This window comes from Daucus carota, chromosome 5 (genome assembly GCF_001625215.2).
Source record: "Daucus carota subsp. sativus chromosome 5, DH1 v3.0, whole genome shotgun sequence".
NCBI classification, from domain to species: Eukaryota; Viridiplantae; Streptophyta; class Magnoliopsida; order Apiales; family Apiaceae; genus Daucus; species Daucus carota.
In genome coordinates this window covers 12,963,241-12,978,014 of record NC_030385.2, presented here as the reverse complement: position 1 = coordinate 12,978,014, position 14,774 = coordinate 12,963,241, and positions in this window count along the sequence as shown.

Below are 14,774 nucleotides of genomic sequence, written 5' to 3'. Positions count from 1 at the left end.
AGTTACACAATTTTTTTATTCCAAAGATCATCCAGAATTATTCTGTTGTAGAATCAGTTTCAAAAATATACTTTTTTTCATCAAATTTTAAGTGTTAAATTATTTAAAATAGATATATTTTATAGTATTCTATATTAGAATCACGTTTTATATGTATTTTATAACAGAATTTATAATAAAATTGATGATTTATAGAGGCGCACTATGTAACCCCATATAAGGAGTCCCTCTCTAGAATGTTGGCCTATATATATATATATATATATAGGGGTTTACTCCACTAGAAACTAAATTAGCCTAGAAATTAGAAACTAGTATCTGATCAATTTTTTATCACTATTTTTAACTGCAAATGTCACTCGTTTGTACATCACAAATCACTATTTCCTATACAAGAAATCTCAGAAATATAGATATATAAATATACATATATACAACATATATCATCATCATTTTCACTCATACCACATTGATGAACCTTCGGGCATCATTATCAAACTCATTCCACTGCTACCCCGGTCACCTATACCCACGATTGACCTACCACCGCTTGTCACCATAACTTGCCATTACTAGTGATTATTTACCACCACCACACACCTCATCTCATCATTTTTTTACCATCATAGACCTCCTACAACTATATATGATCATCAATAATCGATAACCAGTAGTAAACATTAGTAAACTTTCTCAATTATCAACAATAAAAATTGCTAATTTAACTGCATATAATAGTGATAAATAGCGTATAAACGAGTGATATTTGTAGTTATAAACAGTGATCGTGGGATTGGTTTCTAGTTTCTAGAATAACATTAGTTTCTATTTGATCACTTGCATATATATATATATATAGAGTTTTACTCCAATAGAAACCTCCTTATCCTAAAAACTAAAAACCAAGCTGAAATATCACTAAATACTAAAATAAATACCACTAAATTCTTCAACAACCCCATCTTCACCAAACCCACCTCCATCTTCACCAACCCCACCTCCACTGCCACCACCTCCGTGGGGGCCTCCTTCAAAACCACTACCACTTCTATGCCGCCCGCCCCCTCCATAACCACCACCACCACCTCCACCTCCATTATTTCTCTAACAACACAACCTCCACCTCCACCTCCATTATTTCTCTAACAACACAACCTCCACCTCCATCTTCACCAGCCCCATCTTAATTGCTGCTTCAACCTCCTTCAACCCCGTTCATACTTCTTTCTCCACCTCGACTCAACTTCAAACGCGGAGCCGCCACTATTCCGGCAACGCTCCAACCCCCTATTTCAAGCCGCCCAAACTTCCGCTACAATCATCCTTCCTCCATCTCCACCATCTCCACCACTATCACCACCATCTGAATCGAAAATGTGAACGGATCTGGAGATTTCAAGCTGGAACAAATCTGGAGATTAAGTTTTCACTAATTCCTGCAACACAGATCACTAAATCCTAAAGAGAATATCACTAAATTGTACTGAGAATATCACTAACTTGTATTGGTTTCTAGTTTTTATTTTAAGATTGGTTTCTATTTGATCATGAGCATATATATATATATATATATATATGTATATATATATATATATATATATATATATGTATATATATATATATATATATATATATATATGGTAAGGTTCAAATTAGAACCCGTTTTAAATTAGAACTTAGAACTCATATAGAATTATTAGATTATTGTTAAATCAATGGTTATGATCAAATGCTGCATTTAATATTAGTTATTTAATATCTTTTTTTTACTTGATTATAGGTAATTAATGAATGCATTAAATGCTATAACTATATGTATTAAAATTTAATTATTGCCTTCTAATCAAATTGCTCGTTATATTAGTTGATAACATACTTCCTATGTTCTACAACAGTATTGGTGTAATTATTAAATCATATTAGTGTATAATATTTATGTGCTATAACAGTATTTGTATTTTTCTACAAAATTATTGCATTATAAAATAATTTTCGACTATATTAATATATGTTCCGCTGTAGTATGACGTAATAATTTGTATTTTTCTATAAAAATATTGCATTATGAAATTGTTTTCTACTATATTAATATATGTTCTGCAGCAGTATGACGTAGTAATTTACATTTTACTACAAATGTATTGCATTATAAAATCATTTTCTATTATATTAATTATATGTTCCGCAACAGTATTTGCATAATTTATATTTTCCTACAATTTGTAAAATCATTTAATTATATTAATATATGTTCCCCAGTAGTATGACGTATTTTCCTACAAAAATATTGTATTATAAAATCATTTTTAATTATATTAATATATGTTCCGCAGCAGTACGACGTTGTAATTTGTATTGAAGATCTTTAACAAATATTCTGCAGCAGTACAAGCCTATAAGTTATATGATTGAATTATATAATTTTGGAAAGTTTACATTAATTATGGAATTAAATATTGTCATTTAATGAAGCTTCTAAGGTTCTAAAATTAAGAGGTTCTATGTGGAAACTGACCATATATATATATATATATATATATATATATATATATATATATATATATATATATATATATATATATATATATATATATATATATATATATTATTAAATAGAGTGGGGTTCTGTGGGGGATAGAAAAGGGTTATAGTTATACAAGGAATGAAATTCCGGTACCCTTTTAAGTGCTGCACAGAATTCTAAAATTGCTCATTGCATTCCCAGCATCTTTTAATGGCAATTTGACATCACCGATAGTTGTCAATTCGGTTCCAAGCTGCATCTATTAATGGCAATTTGACATCACCGATAGTTGTCAATTCGGTTCCAAGCTGCAATGGAATATTAACACCAGGATCTCTCCCCAACTGTACCGTGTTTTGCTCTTTTTCATTTCGTTGTATGAAACTTAAAATTCAGATTATCAAACTGAAAATCTGACTATGTTGTCAAAGTTGAATTGAAATAGTCATTATGATGTACGACACTCGTGAGACGGCTACAAGATGTTTTGGGGCTCTCAACCCTAAAGAATTAACGTCTTATCATATATATTGTGTAATATCAAACGTACAAGGAAATAAATAACAACCTATGACTAGCTGTGCAATCTGTCAAAATCATGCTAAAATATGGCAACTACAATCACTCTGACTAAAACCAAATTTTACTACTACAACTCCACATTTCTACACTTTGTTATCTGGTTCTTTATAATTAAGTGACCACCAATTCTTCTAAAACCTCAAGGTGTTAGGAGGAGGGCTTACCAGGATCATATTCTAACATTTCCCCTCACCCGAAAGCCCATTTATGGGTCGAGAGTGGATCACGGGAGCCCATCTTTTTGGGGCATAAACTTGCCTTTGTGTTCTTAATAAATTGTGAAAATATTAAGGGTCACAGGGAGTCGAACTCGAGTCTCTCGCAAGTCTAGGATCTGATACCATGAATGTCGGTGTAAAAACAGAAGTATAGCAGAGAGAACAAACTGTTTCTTTCATTGACCATAAAATGCTCAGTACAACACTGATATAGAAAAATCTAAACAATCAAATCCTAAAATTCAGGAAACATAATGCTACTTCCTAAGTTAATGCACGAAATAAACAAACCACTATCTAGATTTATTAACATGCTAAACTACTGAATACTGATAACTGCCAACAACTACTGAAAAATAGCAATCAACTTTGAATCATTCATTCAACACCTTCCCTTGATTCAAAGTTGCACACTCCTAATTGCATTATGAAGAAATCATGTAGAGGAGGGCTTACTAGGATCATATTCTAACAATTTCCCTCATTCGAAAGCCCATTTATGATCGAGAGTGGATAACGGGCGCCCATATTTTTGGGGCATAAACTTGCCTTTGTGTCCAGGCTCTGATACCATGTTAAGTGACCAATTCTCCTAAAATCTCAAGGTGTTAGGAGGAGGGCTTACCAGGATCATATTCTAACACTTTAGGTGGTGTTACTTGAATGGAATGGAATGAGAAAAGAATGGAATGAAAAATTATATACACTTATATGAAGAAAGAAGAATGTATGAGACAACAATGACTAAATATGAGGCAGTTTAACTTTTCTACGAAAGATTGTAGGGAAACATGATGAAAAAGTGAAATGAGCATTCCTTCCAAAGCATGTGGGTTAGATTTCCAGTTCAAAAAGTTGAAATGGAATGATTGAAGGAATGAAAATTATAGACATTTTCCCTAATCAACCCCAATTTGTAGTACGAAATTCATTGCATTTTCAAGTGAACACAGTCTTAATGTTTGTGTTTTTGTTTCGCTTTTTGTTATTAACTGAATCAAAGGAAATTATGAGGAAAGTCTTGCTGCAACCATTCCCCACTTTAAGAACACCATCACCATTTTCTATTTGGTTGCCGACTGATTTCATCTAAAACTCAAGGTTTCTTAGGGGGTTAATAGGCAAAAAAGTAACTGAACTCATGCCCCACTTGCAGTCGGGTCACCGAACTCAAAAAATTTGCAAATGGGTTACAGAACTAAATTTAATATGCAGTTAACTCACTGAACTAATAAAAACTTGCATTTAGGTCACTGCGCCGTTAAGTATCGGTTGACTTTAACGGAATCCGTTAAAAAATTAAAAAAACTCTGGAAAAAATATAAAAAAATTGATTTTCTTAAAAATTCTGGAAACTTAAAAATAATCTGAAAATTTTGAAAAAACTTTAAAGATATGGAATTTTTAAAAAATATGAAAAAAATGTAAAATCTTTCAAAAATATGTAAAATTTTTGTTTTTTTTTAAAAAAATACACCTAAATTTTGAAATTAAAAAAAATTCAGAATTTTTTCTAAATTTCCAAAATTTATCGTAGTTTTAAATTTTCATATTTTCAAGATTTTTTTGAAATTTTTATTTTTTTTGAAGTTGAGCGATCCAATTGCAAGTTGGCCATGAGTTCAATAATCTTTTTACCTATTAAGATGTTTCTTATGTCTGTTTTCCAGTGAGGCGCAGAACTAAAGCCACTATCAAGCCGTTTTTTTATTATTTATTTATAATTCTTTTTGATTAATATATTCCTTTACTTATTGGTTTAGAAAAATACGACTTTGTTTCAGAGCATGCAGCAGCATCCTTCTGAGCAGCAAGCATACAACATATTTGATACACCATCATTTGCCAAAGTTCCATCTTGCATGATGCATCTTTTCTTCTTATGTCAACTTAAAATTTCAGGATACAGTCAACGGAGTCGGAAGTTCCATGTTGATATTATTTTCCCAGTTACACTATTAAGAAGGGGCTGGATACCGATGTGTTAATTTCTGCCTGTCAAACATTCTATGCAAGGCAGATAAAATTAATATAATATGCAAAGAACACAAAGATGAAACAAAATGTTTGTGTTGATATGATTTACTACAAACTCTCTCACAAAAAATCTTGGTCTTGAAGCTGCTAACTCTGTAAACTATTCGTTAGTAACTGCCAACGGATTAGTTTTCGTTGGTAATTTCTGTTGGCAGTATTGGAAATTCTTGTAGTGTCTCTAAGTGTCTATAACACAGTGAATATAATAGAGAGTATATATGCAGCCTGCAGGTACCTCACAACTACATAAGATAATAATGATCATACATGGAAATGGGATAAAGTTGATATATTCCTTATGTTGATCTTTCCATTCTTGTGCCAGTCGTGTTTCGGAAACCAATCTAATCCTATTCTATAGCACTTTCCATTTCCTCCAACCATCATTCCAATTCTATATAGAAAGTGAACTCTAGAGTTATTCAGTCTCCGATCACTTTTCAGCCTCAAATAATATTTCCACTCTTGGATAGCTTTGCAGTCTGTAGAAAACATTGCCTTCAGATTTGATTAAGTATATGATCACAATTCTCATGTAAAGAGACAAATTAGCACATCTGCATGGTACTATGCTCTATATGTGACATGAAGCATAAATCTCGTTTGTTGTTTTCAGAAGTCTAGCATATATGAACATCTAATTAGAACAAACAGTTGCTCAAAAAACTGATTCAAGACAACACCTTTGTACCTTTTAATGCTCCAACTCATATCCATCTGGAATTTCACTGAATGACGGATTCTCCTCCAGAAATTTACCAAGGAGCTTGAATTCAGCATTCTCAAGAGGTTTCTTCAATATTCTCTTTATTTTCACAGATTCATCATCAGCTCTGAAGATCTACCAACATGCTGCTCTCAGTTCTGATGGAGTATAGTCATAATCATAAATGTCATCTATGGTAATGGAGCTCAGTCCAATTTGACACCATGTATATTCCACACAGGTTCCAAGTTAATCGTGTTGGATCTTCACACTCCCGCAAGGCATTTCTTTTTATTTTCCATCCTTGTCAATGAAATATTTAGGCCTGAAGTACTCTTCCCTGGTTCGGTTCAACAATCTAGTTATTTGCCTTATCCTGGTCTTCATATCGTTCATCCATCTTCTGTGAACAAATGACCTGCCATGCATAATATGAACCAGATATTCCAATTCAAGCTGCTCCTTGAAAAGAAGAAGTTGAACTTGATTGATTTTCATAGTCTGTCCACCTTTAAGGAAATACATCAACATTTCTCCTGAACTGTCACCATTCCACAATGTATGCACAACAAATGCAGTTTCCTATCCAGATGCTTTTGAGATAAAGGTTCCGATAAAGAATCATACAAAGGGGCTGGATCACCAGCAATTCTTAAGTTGTCACCATGAGCACATTCATCAGAGTCTGTCTGTACACTTACATCTCTCCTCTTTTTATACTCTGATGGCTTTTCTTTCACAGTCTTTGGCAATTTGCCAAGTGATCCTTGAACTCTTTCATATCCATCATAGCCACTAGGACCATGAGTATCACCATCATGACCATAATCCATTTCTTGATCACTATCATCACCATTCTTCTCTTGATTACCTTCAACTCTGCGTAAATCTTCTCCAATTTTTTTCTTCCCTTTTTTGTCCTCTTTAACAGAAAAGCCAAGCCGATTCGAGATTTCTGGATCAGACTCAACATGGGATGTGATGCTGAGTTTGCCTGCAAGAATCAAGAACCAACAATAATATAGAAACAGGTTTGAACCAAGCACACATAAATATTTCTATCTTATTAATATTATGGCCAACATTATTCGAATGATTGTCAAACAGGGCATTAAATTTTGCAAATATTTACTAAAATGTAAGAGTACAACTCAAATAATTGGCCGCATAAACCAGTTCACAAAAGGAAAATAAATTTAATCTATAAAAAAAGAGAGTTTTTGAAGGTTTTTATAAAATGAAGGTTTTACTTTTTCAGGACCCTGAATTTTTTTGGCCTCCATAACAGGTTCTCCTCGATTTGTTGCCTGCGGCTTCATTTCATTCGGCCGTTTGTTCTGGTCTGATGCACCATTAGAGCTCGAACCTGCAGCAATTGTGAATTGACAAAATTGTTTGGAGTAAGGTTGGTTACGGTTATTGTTCTTGAACAAGCTGATCTTTGAGTTGGTCTGTGCTGGACAGGAGAGTGTTTTTTTTATTTTTTTTGAATATAAGACAAATTTCATTAATATGAAATGTCATACAGAAGAGCCTCCAACAATACATCTGGAGGAGACGTAAACACATTCTGACAATTTAGAGAACAGGGTGATTTAGCTACTAGATGAGCTACTCCATTCGCTTGTCGTTTAATAAATGAAACTGAATAACCTGGCTTCGAATTTAAAATAAGCTTGCAGGCATTCAAGACGTGACCAACTTCTAAATGATTTTCCTGGGAGTCATGCAAGGCTCTAACAGCAAGCAGAGAGTCTGATTCAATTTCCACCACCTCATGATTTAACGAGCACAACCACTGGAGACCTTCAAAAATAGCGCTTGCTTCTGCTTCAAGGACAGTAGCCACCATGGCTTTACAAATTGTTTTACCCATCACAAAAACTCCCTCGCTGTCACGCAGAACCAAACCCAACGAGACCGAGGCCTCACCGAAACGCACACCTGCATCAACATTTAGTTTAAGAACTCCACCCTCCGGCTTTTTCCACTTCACTCGAGTAGAAGATGCAGCACTGGAAGTACTACCAACCTGAACAACACGCTTAGCTTTAGCCTCCTTCCAGTCAGAAATAACCTTAGCGCTCCAATCCATAGCAATAGCAGCTGTAACAACTTTGTGATCCCAGACTTTCTTGTTTCGAAAAAACCAAATTCCCCAAAGAACTCGAGCAATATTGAAAGCTTCGTGAACAGGACCTGATTCAAACTTAGCAAGTAGCCAGGAGGGTGTTTATAGTGGGCGGGCAAAAGGAGGAAAGAAAGATTTTAAAATATTTAATCCTATAATCTTTAGATTCTAAATATATATATTTATATCTAATCAATATTACAATCTTAAAAAAGAATAATATATTCTTTCTAATAGATATCATAGTATTTTTTTTTAAAATATTCCTATCACCCATATCATGATTTTGAATGTTCGAATGCATAATTTTTGGATTTCTTAGATATTTTCATAAGATATATACATGTTATCGTTTCAAGATTTTAAGAATGTTCTTTCTTTTATTTATATATTCAAAGTTCGTAAAATATTTATATCTCTAATTAAACTATCAAGATAAGATGATAATTTGAAAAGATTATGATTCCGTTTTGTGCAACAAACGGAATTTTGTTAAAAAATAGATGAAAAACTGATTGATAAATCCAAAAATTATTTTTCCGAACAACAAATTATTGGCCGAAAAACTTCTTTAGAAAAAGCACGTCCGCATACTTTTAAAAAAAACCGTTTTCAGCTTTGGCGGGAAGTTATTGCAGATTTCACTATCAAATAATATTAATACATAATTTTTTTATATTAAAATTCATAATATGCATATATAAAAAAATCAAATATTTATAAAAATTTTACTGGATGATCTTTTTACGAGCACTTTTTCTAACAATACGATAATTATAATAATAATTCCAAAGAGACTTTATATATATTTTTAATTTTTTTTGATAATCAGCATTTGAACATTACAACCCCTTAATGGGCTTAATCTCTACGCAGAGAGCAAATGAGAGAGTTTAGATTAAATCTAGATTATAGATTAAAAGAGCACTTAACAAAAAGTAAGATAAAAAAAAACAGGAGCATGCAAACTGGGACAGAAGATGAAGAGCCATGCAGCAAAGTAGAATGGGAAGGGAGGAGCCTTAGTCCATATTCTCTACGCCATGCCCAGCCAGGCCACCAGCAACAGAGCCTCCACTCTCACTTGCCTGGACACAAGCATCCGCAACCCCGCCCCGGACATCCACCATCATCTCCTGCTGCTGCATTGCTTCGTATTCATCTTCGTCCACCACCTGAAAGTTGCCTCCAATATAACCTAAACCCATGTCTAGGTGCCAGAGCTCGCTGATCCTCCCAAAAGGCCTATAAATCCTCACCGCCCTGAGTTTTGTGGTTGCACCATGCTCAGCCAGATATCTGGCAAGCATATTCTGGTTTGGTACAATCACCCTCTTGTTCAGAGTGAGGGCTCCAACACTGATCCTCTGGTTGAGTTGCTCAGCTAGTCTGGTATGCCTTGGGTCCGTAAACCACCTCCAATCGTCCCACTCTCTAAGAGCATCCGTTGCTTTAGTTTCCAACTCAATAGCATCCTTCCCTATTTTGAAAGCAAGTTGAAACCCCAACTCGAGGCCCATAATTCGTTAGCCCTAGTGTTGATATGACCTAGGGTTCCCGAGATGATAGCCAGAATAAACCCTCCATCATCTCTGACTACCACGCCCACCCCTATGGTGTTACCATTTGGCAATAGAAGGTTGAAGCCATATTGAGAGTGGAGAGAGTAGTGAATTGGGGAAGAAAAGAGAAAATGAAGAAATGATAGATAAATAGCCTCTGTAATTATTGCATATGTCTTTCTTTTTGTCACTAATGTTAGGTTCAGATTTTTTTCCATCACCGACATTAGGCTTGGATTTGATTATTAACATTATGTTATCTTTTTTTAGTATTATTAAAACATAGTGGTAATCTGTAATATTATTATGATGATTTGATATATATCTATATCTTTATATATAATACTCTATATGTCCTCTAGATAGTTTACTTTGGAGGCGAGAGTTTGACACGCATTGTAAAACTCCTAAAAGATTTGGTTTTATAAATTATTTAATTTTATTCTTGAATAAAAATTGTGATTGTCTATTCTCTATATTATATATTGTTTATTCTCTATTTTTATTCAGAAAAAAAATTAAAATAATTTATGAAACTAAATCTTTTAGGAGCCTTAAAATGCGTGTCAAGCTCTCGTACTCCAAAATAAACTACCTAAGGCACATATGGAGTTATACATATAAAGATTTAGACACATACAATATCACCATAATATATTACAGACTACCACTATATTATAATAATGGTAAAAAGAATAAGGTAGTGTTAATAATCAAATCGAAACCTAACTTTAGTGACAAAAAACAAATCCAAACCTAACATTAGTGACAAAAAGAAAAAACTTATAATTTAGTGGTAAATTTCTAAATACACAATAAGTTGGGTGGCGAAAAAATCTATTTTTCCATTTATTTATTTATAATTCTTCTTGATTAATAAATTCCTTTACTTATTGGTTTAGAAAAAGTCGACTTTGTTTCAGAGCAGCAGCATCCGTTTGACCAGCATACAACATATTTGATACACCATCATTTGCCAAACTTCCATCTTGCATCTTTTCTACTTAAAATTTCAGGATACAGTCAAAGGAGTCGGAAGTTCCATCATGGAACTTCCATGTTGATATTATTTTTCCAGTTACACTAACAGAAAGGGGCTGGATGAATAATGTTTGTGTTGATATGATTGACTACAAACTCTCTCACGAATAACCTTGGTCTTGAAGCTGCTAACTCTGTAAACTATTAGAAAGCAACTCTCTAGGTGTCTATAAAATCCTGGCTCTATGCAGTCGACAAATAACACAGTAAAATATTATATTGAGTATATATGCAGCCTGCAGGTACCTAACAACTACATAAGATAATAATAATTATACATGCAAATGGGATAAAGTTGATATCTTCCTTATGTTGATCTTTCCATTCTTGTGCCAGTTGTGTTTCTGCAACCAATCTAATCCTATTCTATAGCACTTTCCACTTCCTCCAACCATCGTTCCAATTCTATATAGATGTGAACTCTAGAGTTTTTCGGTCTCTGATCACTTTTCAGCCTCAGATAATATTTCCACTCTTGGATAGCTTTGCCTTCAGATTTGATTAACTATTTGATCACATGTAAAGAGACAAATTAGCACATCTCTGCATGGTACTATATATGCTCTATATGTGACATGAAGCATAAATCTGGTTTGTTGTTTTCAGAAGTCTAGCATATATGAACATCTAATTAGAACAAACAGTTGCTCAAAAAACTGATTCAAGACAACATGTTGTACCTTTTAATGCTCCAATTTATAGCCATATGGAATTTCACTGAATGACGGATTCTCCTCCAGAAATTTGGCAAGGAGCTTGAATTCAGCATTCTCAAGAGCTTTCTTCAATATTCTCTTTATTTTCACAGATTCATCATTAGCTCCGGTGATCTGCCTATATGCTGCTCTCAGTTATGATGGAGTACAGTCATAATCATAAATGTCATCTCTGGTAATGGAGCTCAGTCCAACTTGACTCCGTGTATATTCCACATAGGTTCCAAGTTGATCGTGTTGGATCTTCACACTCCCGCAAGGCATTTCTTTTTCTTTTCCATCCTTGTCACAGACATATTTAGGCCTGAAATACTCCTCCCTGGTTCCTTTCAGCAATCTAGTTATTTGCCTTATCCTGGTCTTCATATTGTTCATCCATCTTCTGTGAACAAATGACCTGTCATGCATAATATGAACGAGATATTCCAATTCAAACTGCTCCTTGAAAAGAAGAAGTTGCACTTGATTGATTTTCATAGTCTGTCCATCTTTAAGGAAATAGATCAACATCTCTCCTGAACTTTCACCATTCCACACTGTATGTACAACAAATGCAGTTTCCACCTTATCTAGATGCTTTTGAGATAAAGGTTCCGATAAAGAATCATACAAAGGGGCTGTATCACCAGCAAGTCTTAAGTAGTCGTCACCATGAGCACATTCATCAGAGTCTGTCTGTACACTTACATCTCTCCTTTTTTTATACTCTGATGGCTTTTCTTTCACAGTCTCTGACAATTTGCCAAGTGATCCTTGAACTCTTTCATATCCTTCATAGCCACTAGGACCATGAGTATTACCATCATGACCATAATCCATTTCTTGATCACTATCATCACCATTCTTCTCTTGATTACCTTCAACTCTGCGTAAATCTTCTCCAATTTTTTTCTTCCCTTCTTTGTCCTCTTTAACAGAAAAGCCAAGCCGATTCGAGATTTCTGTGATCAGACTCAACATGGGATGTGATGCTGAGTTTGCCTGCAAGAATCAAGAACCAACCATAATATAGAAACAGGTTTGAACCAAACATACATAATTATTTATATCTTATTATGGCCAACATTAATTATTTGAATGTTTGTCAAACAACGCATTATATCTTGCAAATATTTACTAAAATGTAAGGGTAGAAACCAAATAATTGTCGGATAAACCAGATCACAAAAGGAAAATAAGTTTAATCTATAAAACGGAGAGAGTTTTCGAAGGTTTATATAAATGAAGGTTTTTACTTTTTCAGGACCATGAATTTTGGCATCCATAACAGGTTCTCCTGGATTTGTTGCCTGCCGCTTCGTTTCATTCGGCCGTTTGTCCTGGTCTGATGCACCATTAGAGCTCGAACCTGCAGCCATTGTGAATTGCCAAAATTGTTTGGAGTAAGGTTGGTGACAGTTAATGTTCTTGAACAAGCTGATCTGTGAGTTGGTTTGTGCTAGACAGGAGAGTGTTTATAATGTGGGCGGGGAAAAGGAAGGAAGAAAGATTTTAAAATATTTAATCCTATAATCTTTAGATTCTAAGAGCATCTTCAGCAGCATCTTAGCTCATTCCTTAAATATAATATAAAATATTGGATCCTAGTGACTTAAGATAATAATAGCTATTCTCAGCTCCAACAATATTCCTTATATTCATTCCTTATATATTATTTTATTATTAAAAGTTACCATTATTGCAATAGGTGAAGAGAGAGAACATGTTTGCATTCAAAATTTATTATAAAATAAGATTTAGGAGAGGAGAGAGGTTACCTAAAAATAAGGCATGGCTAGTGGATCTTAGTGATTTAGAGAATCACTAAGATACTGTTGGAGTGGATTATTTTCCCATATTCCCCATATTTTGGTTTAAGACTCCAAATAGGGAAGCTGCTGGAGTTGCTCTAAATATATTTGTTTCTAATCAATGTTACAATCTTAAAAAAGAATAAAATATCTATATCTATATATCTATATATTTCTTAAAGCATGAGTATTTTTTAAGGCTGATATGGTAATTTCACATGCTCTTGGATCAACTCATTAAGCTTCCGGTTCGACCCGGTATCTTCCTTATTCAAATTAACCCCACGCTATCAAATTTCGGATCTTCTTGTGACCCGAACCGGATTAGATTGGATCTACGGCATATTCCAACCATTTCAGAATTTTAAAATAGCATTGAATACAGTTCCTTCAATCATGTCACTTCAAACTTAATTATCTCAATCAATCATGACTAGTAATTATAACATATCCATGCTTAATTATCTCAATCAATCTCTTCCACCTCCATTACGCTTTACGTAGTTTTTTTATTTGAAATTCTTATAATCCGTTTGCATCTGTAATTATTTGATCAGTTTTTTCTCTCTCGATTTGCATAGTGTTTGGTAGTAACATTTGTTTTATATTGTAGTGATAATGGTGGTCGTGTTTTTTAGCATGGAGACTGATTCAATGTCGTCAACAAATTTTGCAGTCCGTTTGAATCTTATGGTGTCTACTGGCTCCAACCGCATTATGGCTTTTCAACCGCGTCTCCGATCTCGGACAGATTCCGAAGCAGTGACACTTTTCCTGGCTCCAATCTCGAACGGGTTCTGAAGTTTGTTGTTTGAACGCTGTAGGTATTATAATCAGTACATGATTTTGTATTTAGCGTGTTTGATAATTTGCTACAGAGTAAAGCTGAGAGATCCGTCCTCACGATTTCTATTGATTTCAAGTTCCAGGAATTTGAGAAAAGGTTCGAACACTTTTGTGCAAATGAAAGATTTGTGTTGTGATATAGAACTTGGGATTATTTTTTGAACATCATTTTTAATTCTTCGTGTTGGGATTTGTGTTGTGCAAAAAATAATCTTAGTGTTTTGTCTTTTAATTCTTTTGGATTAAATTTATTTTAATTTTGTTATAGTTTGTCATGTATGATTTCTGATTTATGGTTAGTATAATTCATAGGTCACAAAGTGTTTGTTAGAATGCCTAAACCAAACTGTCTGTTCTTTGTATTGTTTGATTCATTTAATATATTTTTTATTCTTAACATGTTAATCTCTTCAAACTCTATTTGTGTTTCATATTAATGTTAAAAGAAATGAATGAAGATCTTAGAGTGAAATCGGTTCAAGTATTACAATATAATTTCATAATTGATTTCCACACTAGTGTAAAGTTTCCATACGCATTTATTTTCAAGATACAGTACTCTTGGTCTTGCTTTCTAGAAAGTCTTGGACGTGATCGTATTGTTGTTAACGTCTTCATGCA